This window comes from Cupressus sempervirens, chromosome 3 (genome assembly GCF_028749045.1).
Source record: "Cupressus sempervirens isolate cs-2001-9-10 chromosome 3, ASM2874904v1, whole genome shotgun sequence".
Taxonomy (NCBI): domain Eukaryota; kingdom Viridiplantae; phylum Streptophyta; class Pinopsida; order Cupressales; family Cupressaceae; genus Cupressus; species Cupressus sempervirens.
The window spans coordinates 87,925,681-87,939,289 of record NC_143120.1 but is presented as its reverse complement, the minus strand read 5'-3'; positions in this window follow the sequence as shown (position 1 = coordinate 87,939,289).

The following is a 13,609-nucleotide window of genomic DNA, read 5'->3' as shown; positions in this document are numbered from 1 at the left end:
TGTTCTTCCAAAGTCTTGCTGAAAATTAAAATATCATCCAAATAGACAATAACAAATTTTCCCAAGAACTTCTTAAGTACCTCATTCATGAGCCGCATGAAGGTGCTTGGGGCGTTCGTCAATCCAAAGGGCATGACTAACCACTCATAAAGACCCTCCTTGGTCTTGAAGGCTGTTTTCCACTCATCTCCTTCTCGAATCCATATCTGATGATAGCCACTCTTCAGATCTATCTTTGTGAAGTACTCAGCTCCACTCAAGCAGTCCATAAGATCATCCATCCTTGGCAAAGGAAATCGGTACTTGATGGTTATCCTATTTATAGCTCAGGAATCTGTACACATCCTCCACTCTCCATCCTTTTTTGGTGCGAGTACTGCAGGTAATGCACATGGACTCAGGCTCTCTCAAATCAATCCCTTCCTCAACAGCTCTTGAACCTGTCTATTTAGCTCCTCTGTTTCAGTAGGAGTCATCCTGTGAGCAGCCTTGTTAGGCAAACTAGCTCCTGGAATCAGATCTATCTGAGGACTGATTTGCCTTACTGGTGGCAATCCATCTGGAACATTATCAAAGATAATATCTCCAAATTCTCCTAGTAAATCTAAAACTTCAAATGGTATTTCACTACTACCTTCTTTATCTTTTCTAGGAATCAAAGCATAGCACATGCGCTGATGTTTCATGCCATCTAAAAACTTCCTTCCATCAACAAGAAAAATCCTAGCACTGCTACATACCTTTTCACCTTCCTTTTTTATGGGCTTCAATTTGTGGCGAACTCCATCCTTTGTCAGAGAGTATGTGTTTGCATGTCCATCATGTATTGCATGTCTATCAAACTGCCATGGTCTACCCAACAATAGATGGCAAACATCCATCAAAATAACATCACAAAGAACTTCATCATGGTAACTCCCAATTTTGAATTTTACTAAACATTGTTCACTTACCAGGACCTTATGATCATCTTTTACCCAAGAAATTCGATAGGGTTGGGGATGTTTCTCCCTCTTGAGCTTCAGCTTAGAGACCATCTCTTCTGATACCAAGTTATCAGTGCTACCACCATCAATGATCACATCACAACATTTATCCTCACACTTGCATCTGGTACGGAACAAACTCCTTCGTTGTCCTGGTTCATTTTCACCACTTAGTAGGACTCTTTCATTTACCAAGGTCTCTCCTCTTTCTACATCCTCTGAATGTGATGATTGTGCATCCTCATCCACATGAGCAACCCTAGCTTGGCCCTCAGCTATCCTATCTGTCCTTCCTTGTCGTTGAGGGCATTCAAAGGCACGATGACCTTCTTCATTGCAATGGAAATAGGTACCATGGAAGCCTCCTCTTCCTTGTCCACGTCCTCTACCTCTTCCTCTTTGATTTCCAAAATCTTGATCACAGGAGCGGTTGAAACCCTCATTCCTCTGGTTCCTGCTAGTACCCTCATCTTCATTTTTCTTTTGAGTTTCATTGCGGCCTCCAGATGATCTACCGCTTCCCCTTCCTCCTTGACCGCGCCCTCTTTGTCTTCCTTCAAACCTTATACTCAGCTTCTCTTCAACTCGTAGGGCAAACTGGTATGCTTCTTCAACGCTGGTCATTCTTACCAGACTTAGTTCTTCCTGGATGCTAGGTCGTAACCCACTGATATAACGAGCAACCTTCTCCTTATTTGCTTCTGCATGCCCCGCTCTAATCAAGAGTCGGTAAAACTCCTCTGTATATTCTTGGACCGATCTTCCTGCTTGCTTTAACCCATGCATCTTCTTAAACAGATCAAGCTCGTAGTCCACAGGAATGAACTGCTTCTTCAATTTGTCCACCATGCGATCCCATCTTGTGATCTTCTCCTTTCCTCTTCTAAGTCTTTCCAGTTGAATCTCTTGCCACCAGATTTTGGCATGGCCTTTTAGTTTGGCCTTTGCAAACTTAACCCTATCTGGGTCCCTTATATCCTCATACTCAAAGTATTCGTCTAGTTCATTGATCCAATCGATCAACTCATCTGGTTTCAAATTTCTCGAAAATATACCCACTTCAATTGTAGGTCTTTTCCCAAACCTAGAAATGGCCCTAAAAAGCCTTTCCTCTACAGGATTCAGAACTTCCCCGTCAACTTCCATTACTTCCTCTTCATTGTCATCCTCACTATTGTCATCTGCGGCAATATTTGCTCCTCTACGAAGCTCCTCTTGCAATGCTTGTACCTGTCTCTAGAGGGCTCTAACCTCCTCAGGATCAACAGCTCTGGCCCTTTCACCACGCTCTCTTCGTGGAGGCATCTTCTAACTCAAACCCACAACCACACAGTCCTGGTGCAAACTGCCTCATAGTCGGCGCTCTGTCTACACACTCAGGAAAACCCGCTCTGATACCACTTGATGGGGACACAACACAACAACCAGAATAGACACAATAGAAAGGGGAAATTATATTAACTGAGACAATAAGCTGGTACAAACAGTGCAGAGAAAATAAACTCAAAACATGCCCTGCGGGCTTACAATAGCATAAATCTGGAGAATATTTCTCCTTTTAGCACCTCCTCTCAAGCTCCAATCCGAACTGCCTTTTACAATGCTAGAAATCTCTTTAAATAGACCCCGAAGGGTTAAGGACTAGGAGTACATTCTAGAAAGTGCTAGTAGGCATCCACCGACAAAATAGAAGGTTCCGGAAGCTGCGTTAGAAGTCGGTGCAATTCTAGAAGAATCCAGAAACGGTAGTCGCACTTCTGGGAGGCATAACTTTTGAACCGTAACTCTGATTGACGAACCGTTTACATTTTCGAAAAGCTCTCGAAGCGCTCTATAGCCCTATGGACAAGCTTAGCTTGTCCTCCATTTTTTGACCCTTTTCGAGGTCATTTAATGCCCCAAACCTGACTTTGAAGCATTCTTAGGGGGTCTCCAAAACCCGAAAAATTGTAATAACTTTCAAACCGTGGGGCCTTTTACCTGATTCTTTTTCTAGAATGCTCTAAATCTCAATTACATTTATCTGGCCAATTCGCACCTTCTAGGTCACCAAAATGATGGTCAAATTGCATGCTCCTATTTTTTTGGGATTTTCAAATGCACTGATAGTTGAACTATGAGAGTTGGAACCTTTATTTGAGCCAAATGGGTATCCAAAAATGTAAAGACATAAAAGAGAAACTAAGTCTAAGTACATTTTTTTTTTTTGGGTGACACAGGATTGCCCTTAGACCTCTGGATGCTCCTACATCAGCTAAATTGTGAAGTGTTTAGAAGGGTGTTAAGAAGAAGACATCTAGAAGAAGGAAGAGCATAGAGGCTCAGCTTCTATGAGTGGTCAAGGAAGAGATGATTGCATTGGTACATTGAGCATGGAAGACTCAAGGAGACTAAGCTTGAAAAGAGGCCAAGCTATCAGAGTTGTAGTGATTGAAGGCCAGACAATGGTATGAGTTGAGAAGTGATCTGAGATCTACAAGTTAAGTTGTATGTTGTAGTTAGGTCAAATATTTTCTAATACTCTCTAGCAATTGTATTAGATATGAAAATTCTATGGACTTAGGTTGGTTTAAAAGCCATTTGTAAATCCTTTAGCAGGGTGGTATTCCAAGTGAATGTTCTAAAGTCCTCTAACCAGGCCCACTTCTAATAAAGTGGTTAAATCCTCTAACAAGGTCACATTTAATAGTGTGTTGTAAACCTTTCATAGGGCATCACTTCAGAAGAGTAAGAATTGAGTAGCATGATACTGGTGGTTTTCTCCAAATTGGATTTCAACGTAAATCATTGTGTTATGTGTTGATTTCTTATGTGTTATGCTTGCATGCTGATTTGCAGTAACTTGTTAATTAGAAAGGTAAATGCTTGGATGAATAAATGGTTGAATGGGCTCACTATACTTAGTGAAAAGTTTGAATAGGATATTTGGACCTTGAATAATTGATTCAGGGCACCCCCCCCCCCGCCTCTTAGTTATTATAAAGCATTTCTAACAAAAAAAAGTTTTGGAATAGGTGCATTCATTCTGTACTTCAAATAAAATGATATAAAGTATTATTTACATAATATAAAGAACCAAGCACAAACTATTATATTTAAAATGGTATATTTTTACAAATCAGCTATCCAAATAGATGGACAATACATAACTCAATTACTTGTTTGATAAGTAGTAATTGTTGTACAATATCTCAACTTCCTATACCATTCCTCTTGTCACTCATCCAATCGCTAATAATTTTTTATAATACATGTTGAACTTGGAGTCTTTGATAAGAAAATTGAAGTCTTTCATAAGCAAACTGAATTACCTGTATTAAAAATATGGAGTGGTGTGAGCTCACCATTCCATTCAAATGAAGAAATTAATACAACATAATTCAAAATATTGTATTCTTTCACAAGAAAAATGGAGTACATGCATCCCAAATATGGAGAGGTGTGAACTCACCATTTCATAGAAATCAAGCAATCAATGCAACAAAATTCAAAATCTGGTCTTCATCAATCATAAGCCAATCAACATACAAACTTTGAAAGCAACAAATCCACCAAATTCTAAATCAAGATGCAAGTTTTGAAAAAAAAGCCATAGATGAAATGAAATTGCCAAATTCAAATTCAAATTGTTGGAGGGAAAAAATATTGTGAAAGGGTTCTTTTACAATTGCATTAATGCTCTTTGTGATCACAAAATAGTTGCATTATAGTTGCATAAACAATCTCTGAGCACATAATAATTACATTACATTCTCTAACCACATAGCATTGCATTACCCATAAGCACAAAATAGTAGCATTGCATTGCCCATGAGAACAAAATAATAGCATTGCATTGTCTGTCAGCACATAACAGTAGCATTTGAGGGATTGCATAGAAGAGAATAGATAATATCAACTTATCAGCCCAGATTATCATAGGGACTGCATAGAATATCACTAGAGGGAGTGCATAGAAGATCAGACTACTTAAGATACTAGAGGCTCAGTTAACCTTCCAGGTATTGTACCATAGATTTATAGATTAACTTTTCAATGTTGTAGTTACAAAACATAGTAGTTTATCAGCCACAAAAATAAACTGACACAATCCATATTCTAAATATGTTATAATAGATAGAATACTGTTAGAATCCATATGTTCTCAAATCTATTATAATATATAGAGTATTGTTAGAATCCATATATGTTGTTATTTCTAGGAATAAAATCTATCAATAATAACATACTATTGTAATTACTGCTATAAGTTACATTTCTCCCAAAAAAATCTATCAATAACAACATACTAATGTAATTGTTGGTATTAATATTGTTTCTCCAAAACAAAATGTTGTAGTTGCTTCTAAAATGTTATTTCTCCCAAAACTAACATAGTATATAAATTTTCTCATTATCCACTCTATATAAATTTGTTAGTATGTTTCTATTTCTGGGGAAATTTTTTTAGGCAATAATAGCATACCATTGTTATTTTTTATTGCTGGTATAAATGTTATTTCTCTCAAAAATGTTGTCAACAATTACAAAAAAATGCATATTTTGCTGCTATAAATGTTGTTTCCCCAAAAATAACTACATGTTAAGGGAAAACTTCTCAAATTAAGTAACACCAAAAAAAAAGTCATGATAGAGCATATAAATATGTTATAGGCCATCTATTATTTTGTCCACCAAAAAAATCAGTTATAATAGATCATTAATTTTTTTTAGTCCATATAGTATGTTATCCATATAGTACGATGTTATTTCTATGAAAAATATCTCTCATAAATGATACTACACTATATTTATAAGAATGATTACATTATCTATAATATATCATATAGCATTTTGTTAGTCATGGGAATGATTGTGTTTTCTCTCATAAAAATATAGCATATTGCATAACATAAATCATTACCATGATATCAACATACTACATAATAGTAAGTGAAGAGTGATTTTGAAGTTTTCTCTCATAGAAATAATACCATACTACATAAAAGCATATCATTTTACTACACAATACCATATCATTTCTGGAAATGATTTTTTCTATACAACTCTATTTTATGGAATGAACTTTTTAATACAACGTTATTTTTTGCAGAGTAATATTCGAAGTATATATTTTTAGGCATTATGATAGTAGGGAAGAGAAGGTGAAAAACAACAACGTAAAAATTAAGAACATGTTATCCATGTGGTGTTAAATTGCATGTGGTTGAGTCTGGTGATGGTGATCATTTAGTCAACCCAAATGCTGATAGCACAAATTGTAATTTTGTTACCAATAATACAGACAATGTAGATGCTATTTTAAAACCTTCTTAAGCTCAAAAAATAAAAAAAGGTTCCAAAGCAATCAATGGACAGAGGAGGAGATGGAAGCTATCATTCAAGATATTGAAGACAATTACTTTTCCATAAGAGGAGCTAAAAAAAAAGTGGGTAATCCTTGCTAATAGCTTAACATATTGGTTCTCAAGACTCACAACAAAAACAAAGAGACCACCAACAATACTGTCATTAGAAGAAGAGATGGAGGTTGTGCAGTGGTGTAAAGATGTAGCTTAGTTTGGACATGGACTGGAGCTGATTCAACTCAAGTCACATGTGGCTCACATTTGCCAAACAAGGCCAAATCCATTCAAGACAGGTTTACCAGGGAGGTCATGATGGGTGGGATTTTGTAAATGCCATCCAAATTTGACAATAAGGACTATAGAAGGTCTAGACAGAAATAGATTAGTGATGCTACGACCAAGCATTGTTGCAAATTTTTATGACAATTTAACAAAGTTGTATAATGCACATCATCATGAACCAAGTCACATATGGAACTGTGATGAATGGGGGTGCAAGCTGGAAGAAACTGTGGGATGAAGGTGATTAAAAAATTTGGCAGTAGAAGTGTCCCCCAAGTATTATCTAAAAGTTGTGAATGGATCACAATACTATTTTGTGTAAATGTAGTAGGTCACAACATACCAGGCTTCTATCTTTTCACGGCAAAAAAATACTTAAAATTACATTGCTAAGTGTGACGTAGGAGCACACATGGCAGCACATGCACATGCTTGGATGAAAAAAGAGTTATTCTTAAATTGGTTGCATTATTTTTCTAGTTCTATTCTATGTGGTACTTCACCCAAAAATAGGCATTTCCTCATCTTTGATGGGCATGGAAGCCATGTTGTATTTACAACAATTCAAGAGGCAAGATCTTTAGGCATAGATCGATATTGCTTACTCACACTAGTCATAAACTACAATCTTTAGATGTAAGTATTTTTTCTCCATTCAAGTCATATTTGAAATCTGAAAGGTCAAAATGGATGGCCAAACATTCACACATAGAGATAAGGAGAATAAAATTGGTAGAACTTGCAAGAAAAGCTTTCAAACTTTCCCTTGTGTCTGACAATATCACAGCTAGTTTTTGAAGGACTAGAATTCGGCCACTAGATAGAGATACACTTTGTAATGACACAGAGCCAAGTGATGTATTCAATGTAGAAGATGAAAATGATGTTGTAGGCATTGTAGTAAGCATCTTAAGGTTAGTCTATTATGAAGATGATGCTATTGAATTTAGTTTGGCACAAATGGAAAACAATATACAAATGAGGGGGGGGGGGGGGGGGGGGGAACTCACCAACACATGTTAGTCAAACACAATATGAAAGTGACTTGCACAATGAAATGTCTTTGCCAACACAATTTGATCCATCTAGCTGGGTTAAAGAAGGAGCAAAGAACTTGAGAGTGTAGATTGATTTCCCAAATGAGGACATTTGATTGACCATGCCTTCTCCACATCTTTTGAGATAGAAGATAAGAAAATGTTATGTTGTAAGGGATCATTAAGAAACTTTTTGAAGCTACCACTTGAAAGGGTTACAAAGAGTGTCATTCCTTTTGATAATACTACTCTTAGATTGGGAAAGAAATCTCAAATACTTACATCTAATGAGTACATCATTTTGCAAGAATAATAAGAAGAAAAGAAGGTTGAACTTGAAGAGTTAAAAGAAAGGAAGAAAAAGTGATTGGAAGCAAAAAAATCAATCAAATTGAGAGGAGAAAAAGGAAACATGAGCAAAAACTTGAAAGATAGATAATACAAGAGAGGAAGTAAGAGGAAAGGGAAAAACAAAAAAATAAAAGGGATTTGTAAAAGAAAGAAAGACAAGATTGTAAAAAAATGTAAGCTATTAGAAAAGCTAGTGTACAAGGGACTTGAATTTTTTGCTAGAGAGGGGAGTACTCCATTAATGCCATTGCCTAAACATCATTGCCAAAAAAGTACTCCAACAACCCCCCACCTGAACATCATCAAATCTTGAGAGATATTTACAACATTCTGACCCCAACATATGCTACCCTTCAAAACATTCAAGCTATGGCTAGCCATAGCCCCCCTCACTCTCTAATCTTACAACTCCAATTTGCTGGATTATTAGATGAAAACATATTTGGTCATTCAACTTCTAGCACTCTACAAGTTGACTCATCTAGTCCAAATAATCTTACAAAAGATAGTTTTGAGGAGTTGTTAGAACCCTTTCTTATCTTTATGGTGAACTAGTGATGTTGCATTGAAGAGCTCATTTAGACTGGTCATTTTGTTGTATCCTATAGACCAGTTCTTCCCTACCTTTATTGTGAACTAGTGATGTTGCTTTGAGGAGCTCATTTAGACTATTCATTTTGTTGTATCCTATAGACAAGTTATTTTTTAGTACCTCTACTTTCACAAGCTAGTCATTTTATTATATCCTATAGACCACTTCTTCTTCTTCTTTAGTACCTCTATTTTCACAAACTACTCATTTTGCAATACCTCTACTTTCAGCTATGCAATTGCTTTTACCACTTAAATTGTAATAGAATATTTAAAATCTAAGAGAAACATAGAAGATTCTCTATTGTAGAACTTCACAACTACATTGTCTTAGATTTTTTTATCATATAGCCTATTTTTCTCAAGGAAAATCATAACTTGTGTGTACTTTAGATTGTCGAAAAATAAAATTTTAATAAATGCAAAATTTAAGACTAAGATATAGGTAGATGATAAATATAAATGACCAGATGAAATCCATTGCAAAAACTAACCAATACAAAAAAACAAGAAAAAAGAATAGATGGTTCATTGCCCAGTAAGGTCAAGATCTTATCTACTTGAAAAATCTCAAATCTCTTCATGGTAATTGTGTCAATAGAGATATTTTGCAATACCCTCATGTTTAAATTTGAGAAGACATATCTCCACAAATCTGAAGTTGAGATGATCATATAACAACCTACAACACAAAATATCAAGTTAGAACATAAATACAGAGAACAAGAAAATAGAGATTCAAAATAGGAATTTGCCCATCACAATTGAAATAAAAGTCTATACACTTTTCTCAAATAATGAATTTCACCAAACCCATGACAACTTGCAACACAAAATATTAAGTCAAAACATAAATACAAAGAACAAAAGAATAGAGATCCACAACATAAATTTTCCCATCACAATTGAAATAAAAGTCTATAAAGTTTCCCCAAATAATAAATTTCACCAAACCCGTTTGTGCTAATTTTCTCCATATAGAGTGAAATCAACCAAATAATAAATAGAGGCAACTATATTCCAAATGACAATATAGCCCATAACTAGGGAAAACCTTATAATAAAATCTTTGTCTTTACAAGCTGAGCACACAAATAAATTGGGGATGTATGTTCACTAACTAATTGACACTGTAAAAATATGTACCACTATAAAAGACCATCTCCAATTATTAAATACATACAAAAGTTGAAGAGCACTGCACCTACAAAGGTTGAAGAGCACTGCACAAGCAACAGAGTAGAAAAAAAATTTTCTCCATAATGCCACCTTTGCATTGTCACCTACTTCAGAAGAGCAGCGTTTGTAGCAAAATAAAACTTGCATAGTTAGCCTATATCAGTGAAATCCCTTTGATCTTGTGTTCCATTAAAATCCCCAGGTCAACATAAAAACCCACAAAAATATCTGCAGATTAGAAGCAAATGCATTACCCAAGAAATTGTTTAAGTATTCGACAATCAAGCTAAAATTACAATTCATTCATGGAGGGATTAGCAAAACTATCATGGCATAGGCAACCTCATTTGGGAGAGAAGAATATCATTTAGACGATACACCCAACACTATAAAAAAATGTTGCCTAAATCTGTTGAAAACCCTTCAACAACAATTAAAAATTTCATGAAGAAATTTAGAGAAAGATCAATCAAAACTGGGTAGAAATTATAAAACTTCAAATACATATACCTTTATTCGGATAAACTGTGGCATCTTCCTTGGTTGTTCAACATTCTCTCTATGCCACAAAGCATCATTACAAAGCAGCATGCAACCACATAATGAACAACATTTGAATATGTTAGTATACTGATAGGAAAATAGGTTTAAGGTTAGGTCCATAAAAATCTAACAAAAAGATGTTTTAAATTAATTTCTCCATTTAGATTTATTAATCGTAGGATAGTATGTGTCAAATAGTTACAATATTAAGAAATAGAAGTAGAATATATTTACTTATATATAAATGTTGTATTGTTTAGGTTTTACATATTAAGTGTACATCTTCATCATATGTTGTTGAAATTTAATGTGATAATATGTACAAGTATGGGGGTGTAGCCAAGTAAGGATTGGGGTTGATAGTGTACTATGATGGGTAGGGGGTAAGAAAAATGACAATTTGAACACTTTCTATTAGGATGCATAATACTTATATCAAATTTAATGATGACAAGGTGAAACCTTAGTTATAAGCACTTGACTAGCCGAAGAAGATGTAAAAAAAAATGACCATTTTTATGGTCATTATGATCAACTTTAAAGGGCACGAAGTTAGGACGCACGACTATTAGGTCCTCTCCCATTTACCAAATATATACTTCTCAACACACTACCACGATGAAAGAAAAATGATTTGTTCATATTATTATTTTTATTTTGTACTATTTATACGACTACTTTTCAGTAACGTAAAGTCACCTGTCCTTTACATCTACAATCAATACTCGCTTCTTTTAGTATTTTAGCTGGCTTAGATTGTTGTATCGGCGTTGAGCTTGGCAATATCTTGCTTGTAGCGTAGTAATACATTTATATACTGTGACGAGCCATTACTTAAAGAAGAATAAAGTTGAATATACTGTCAAGAGCCATTATTAGTAATACGCATATACAATCGAGAGCCATTGTGTTAGAGAAAGCAACAATAATTCTGCACGAGCATATATTGCTTTCTTTTCATTCACAATCGCTTAACATTGAAGGAATGAATAAAGTTAAATAAAGTGAAGACAAGATATCCTCACATCCTATCATAGCCCAAAGACAGTGCCGACTTTACCAGCAAGAATTATTGTGAAGAATGAATCGTCAGTCTAATGTTATACAATTGACATTGTCCAGATTAGGGTTTATTGCTGCACAATAGTAAAATAGACCCGATTAGGGTTCAATCCCGCGTAATAATAAATATTATGTATATACACCGACAAATTTGTTTGACAAAAGCAATTTCGAAAGAGTTAATTCTAGTCAAAGTGATCCACAAGTGCTTTTAGGTGGTACCCATATAGGCTGTCCCTAAGTAACGAATTGATTCCAAGTTAAAAGTAACGAGATTTTTAGTAGGGGCCGGCTCACTTTTATATACATGATAACATTTGAAGGCAGACAATTTAAGCTTCTCCAATGCTTGTTTTATCATTTAATTGGTTTTGTACTTGAGTTGGGATTAGAGATGGAATATGGTCTGGACGACTGGAAGATGATACTTGCACCATGTGCCCTTATAATGTGTCTTCTATGGGACATTGCAATAGACGCTGCGAAGGACTACCTCAAAGTAAAAGTGCCTTCCTGGCTTCCAAGCAATCTATTTGTTCTGAGTGGACTTACCATTCAAATTCTAGGTTATGTTCAAATTCAGAAAGTGAACGTCTTTAGTTCGTCCACTGAAAAGGACATAGAAGCATTAGTAAGCAAGCAACTGGAAACAGATGCTGCGTGGCTAACGATGTGTGTATTTGTGGGTTGTCTTCTGCCTGGGATGGCCGCGGTGGGCAGTTTTGGGAGGTGGAGCAATGTGGCAGCATTGTTTCTTACTTTGTGTTTCCACATTGCTACGGAGATTTACGCCTTGCAGAATGTGAATGAGTCCAAGGTGCAAAGTGAAGCAGGCCCATGGTTCATGACATCCGGCGTGGTACTCCTTGTTGGAGCCTCATCTCTACTCATTCTATTAGGTTTAGTTATCATGTATGGGAAGTTTATGCGTGATATAGTCCGTCCAGCTGAAATAGACTTGGAAAGCCAAGGCCCTGACGCGATGACGTTTGAAAGCGAGGTGATGAAATCATGGGTTGCAGCTCGTGCATGGAAGACACGCTACTTTATCTCCAGCTCAGCGTTCAGTCCGGGTGCAGGAGTCATTGTGACAATTTGTGTAGCAGTGATGGCTGCTAAAGTTGGATGCCGTTCATCTCTGCTTCGTCAAACTTATAGAGGAATAGGTAATCTAACATTTTATCTTCAGTGCACTTTCATTGTAGTGGGATGGATCGTGATGCTCTGCAGATGGTTCAAGGGCTCGCTTTATTGTCACGTTTCATTTCTTAAGGACTATTTTCCACTCAGCGTGGCTATCCTCTCTGTGCCTGTTGCCGTTGTGCTTGGCCCATTAGCCCCAGACTGGTATCTATTCCCTTCGTCTATATTCTCTCTCATCCCAAATCTAAGTTGAAGATAACCTTGATTTTCGTCTCCCTCCTCCTACTGCTCCTTCCTTTGATTGTTATGATTTTAGCATTCGTTTTGCTGCTGTCGTTCGTCTTCATGTGTTGGCATACGTCGAATCTGGTATTCGGCAGTCGGTTTGTTCAGCGCCTCTCGAAACTTGGTCACAGGACCGATTCATTGGAGGTTTTATTTATGGAATATAAACCAATACTGGATGGCACACATCTGTCGGAGAAAGAACAACGCACCTTCTGGATGTTGAATAAGAAATCATATGATAGAATGAAGGGCGGGATGGATGAGGCTCGTGAAAAAGCACAAAGCTGCAGGGTGTTGCATTCATTATTGGGAAACAGTGTTGTGGATCACAATCATCGTCTCTGTAAACAAGATAACGCGAACATGTGGATGGAAATAGTACGGACAATATTTAGGGATATCGCTAGGGTTAAGATTGGTGTGAATATGGAGGAAGCGTTTGAGCCATACAAGCAGACAAAGGATGTGTTGAAGTTTGTGGACTGTCCAGAGAACATAGTTCTGGACCCCCTCAACTTCTTTGGCGCTTTGAATTTCCCTTGCTTTGCAAAAAGTATGATCTCTGAGATTTCCCTCTACGTTGAGGAAGGAAAGTTGAAGCATCGGTTGGGCACAAGTGTTGAAAAGCGACAGCTGAGTTCAGAAGATCAGGACAGAGTAAACAACGTCAAGAGCGACTTCCTCGACTTCTTTCCAGGAAGGAACACAGGGCCCGACCCCGTCTTGAAAAGACTAAACGAAGACGCTTATAACAGCATCCAGGAATTGGATGAAACACTCAGGGTATTTGTGGGTCATG